The following is a 3,379-nucleotide window of genomic DNA, read 5'->3' as shown; positions in this document are numbered from 1 at the left end:
CTGCAAATCCATACGCTAACAGGGTAGTGGAGCAGAAGAAACGGCCAGATGCTTACTGCTTTTCCTGCTCTTCCCTGCTCTGCGGGTCCACAACAACTTGACGGAACCTTTCTCCATAACCCCAGCTTTGCCCAGATATCATCATTTATAGATACGTAACGTTAGCAGTTAGAGGAAGTGAGGAAGTTCTATTTCTCCCTTCCCCAAGCAAAACTTTCCTTATTTAAGTTAGTAGTCACAGGTTTTCATCTAAATGCACTACCAGGATGGATTTCAGAAAGTGAAGCCATGAAGCTCTACTGATTTAGAGCTAGATACTGCAGACGATCCTACGGAAAACACCATGTCATGAATAWACATTACATAAGTATACCCAGATTTGCTTTGCCCGTGTCAGCTTTAGAACTATATGAAATGAGGGAACCCTACAGGTCATCAGCAGGATAATCAAAATTTTTATTACATTGGCTCTAGGAAGACTAGAGGGAAGAACAGTTACATGATTATATCTAGATACTAAGCACACATTTGTTTGTGTGTTAGTTTCTTACCAGAACAGCATATTTTTTCCATCATCTACACAAAAATCACAATGTCAAATAYGACAAAAGGCACAAAACCACAACACCCTAGAACTGCAAGAAATAAGGACTACATCTTTATTTCTTTCATTTCTTGGATTCACTGATTGATGTAAATGATGCTGTTGAGGTTATCATCATATTCTAGTCAAACTTTGATTTTACCTACACATACACACACAAGCCTCAAAAGATACACCAGCAAAGCAATGTTCTTCAGATCGATCAGTTGGGGGCCGAGGTGAAGGTGAATGCTTTTCTCTCACAGTTGAAGCGATGTGGTTAAGAGATCTCAGAGATATGGCACGTTAACAGGGAAGGCACTCAGCGTCCTGCTGCTTTTTGCTCTATGATAAAAGCAGCAGATGGAAAAGCAACACAACCTGGACTTCACTAACTGCCTGTGTCCAAATGCCGACATTTAGTTTTATGAACACCTAATGTTAACACTTACTTTAACTTTTGAATCACTCATCTGGCTGTGGCACAACTGTTCTGGAAAGCCTCCATTTGCAAGGTTGGACAGCTGGAGAAACGTTCCCATTTTGAGTGTATACCACATTCTTGCAGATCACATGACTGATCTGAACAGGATTACGAAAAAGGAAGGGGAAGGCTATTGCATTCACTCCTCTTAGCTAGCTGCAGCTGGAAAAGCCCTGTGATGTTATTAACCCCAGAGCTGGAGTCTGAGCTTTGGTGGATGAGTTTTAGATGAGAKTTTTGGTTTTGCATGTAAACCAAGCAGTAACTAAAGCCATATGGACAGACTGGAGGTGAACTTCATTTTTACTTTCATATTTTCAGCCTAGTTTGCAAAATGTTAGATAGTAAACCAGAGCCTTTCAGGAAGAAAGGATTTAGGTGCTTCCTTAAATAAAGTTCAGATCCTTGGTTCCCATCTACTCTTCCAGCCTAGGACTCTGCTGAGTAGGCACAGACCCAGACACCAGGAAACTCTGTGGCTCAAAACAGAAGTGTCTACTCATTTCTTCAAAAGGAAAACTATTGTAGCATATAGTCTAACCAATGTGAAATTAAGGGCAACCATTCCAGGCAGTAGAAATACCATCTGTTATGACTAAAACATCAGTAAGCATTCCCTATTTTTTCTACAGCTCTTTTGAATTTGATTCTTACAGCTAGCAGGAACAGGTTGCTCCTAAGACAACCCTTAAGACTGTATTTTAGAAACTGGGGAAATATCTAACAAATGCACACCAGTGTCTATAGTGCAAACTGCTTCTTGATACTATTTTTAAGAGAGAATTAAGGTTTTGGGGACGTTAGAAAAAATGCACCCCGCTCATTTCTATCCCTGATCCTCCCCTGAATAAAAACAGCCTATAATAAATCCGAGGGGGGAGGGGGAAGGAGCCCAAAACGCCCACGTCAAATGCTTCACTGCATGACAGCTTCGTGCACCTACAATCTGGATACACAGCAACTGGATTTGACTCAGGAAGTCCCTGGGCAAAATGACTGGAGGAAGGGAAGTGGGAGGTAAGACATCTTCCTTGCCCATTTTTGCATCTCCAAAAGTAGTTGCAAGCAGATGCCCAGGGAAGACAGCAATATTGGGCTGAATGAATCTTAAGTCTAAGCCAGCATGGCTGTTGCAAAACATGTTCACACTCTTAGATCAGGGGAAAAGTTCCACAGCAACAGAGAAGTCTGAGATGAAAGGCAAAAACCTAACCAAAATGAGAGATGCTTTGCTCAAAATCATGAGAGTCTATAGATCCTTCTATTCCTATGATTACTCTGCATACAAACGTGTTCTGCACCAATCTGGATTTATAGCACCAGGATTATCCTGGAGAGTGATGTGAAAGAGAACTGCAGTATAGCACTGCTAATTACAGAAAGCTGGTCAGCATCTGACATGAGGTATAAGAACATGCCCTAACATTAGGCATATGCAGATCTTTGCAGAAGGCAGGACGGAATTCCCCTTCCATAACATTGCATAATGAAGGCCAAACGCATCACTTTTGTCAACTGGCTTGAGCTATAGCCAGAGGCAAGATACCAGAATTCTTAGACCAGTTTGATCCAGTGCATCACTTCCCGTCTTCCAGTTAAAGCACTTGCTTTAACTGTTTAACATCATATTTTCTCCATTTATCAAAGCCCAAAGACAGGTCCTCCCTCTTGGTTTTCACTGGCTACAGTACTAGCACTGTTAACACCTAGACTGCTGTAAGAAACAAATCTTCGCACTTCAGCAGAGAATGTCACAGGGCAGCAAGAAAACATAAGAATGAAAAAAAATCCTATTCCTACAGTAAAGGACAGAGTGTTTATCAACGACAGGCTGATGGATCTTTAGTGGTGCTTAGTACAGGCATTGCCCAATAAAGTCTGATAAAGCCTGCTGTAGTAGAAAAGTGGTATAGGCATATTGTTAAGTCTCTATTTCCTGTTCCCAGCTATCTGACTTAGATCAATGATAACCCACTTGTCACTGGCCTGATTAAGCAGCCAAGCAGCCACTGACTAAGGTACTTTTAGAATCAGGCTCTTGTAGTAAGAGGAATGAGGGACAAAAAAAAAAAAAAAAAAAAAAAAAAAAAAAAAATAAAAAGGGAGAAGGGCGGGGGTGCGGCCAATCAGAGCGCACACCTCCAAAATGCTCCTGATTACTAGTTTCAAATCCCCTATGCCTTTAAGAGAAATCTTTTGTTGTTTAAGTCTCAAGCACCTCTTATTTAAATATTGAGGGACCCTTCAATGGTTAATAGCTTTTGTGGTTCATGATGCCACTGAGGAAGAGCCTAATGCAGAAGCAGTTAAAA

General features: G+C 41.2%; 1 protein-coding gene across 1 annotated transcript in view; it reads right to left on the bottom strand.

Moving 5' to 3' along the window:
- Positions 1-1,444, bottom strand: part of REL (REL proto-oncogene, NF-kB subunit) — a 37,529-nt gene extending 36,085 nt beyond the window's left edge. The window contains exon 1 of the mRNA XM_085299141.1: positions 1,036-1,444. The gene's annotated coding sequence lies outside the window, so the exon portion shown is untranslated. The remainder of the gene's footprint in view (positions 1-1,035) is intronic.
- Positions 1,445-3,379: the final 1,935 nt, after the last annotated feature.

The sequence above is a fragment of the Rhea americana genome, unplaced genomic scaffold, assembly GCF_003343005.1.
Source record: "Rhea americana isolate MKP2758 unplaced genomic scaffold, rheAme1 scaffold_146, whole genome shotgun sequence".
Classification (NCBI taxonomy): Eukaryota; Metazoa; Chordata; class Aves; order Rheiformes; family Rheidae; genus Rhea; species Rhea americana.
Note: the sequence above shows the minus strand (reverse complement) of the source record. Positions and strands in the feature narration are given on the sequence as shown.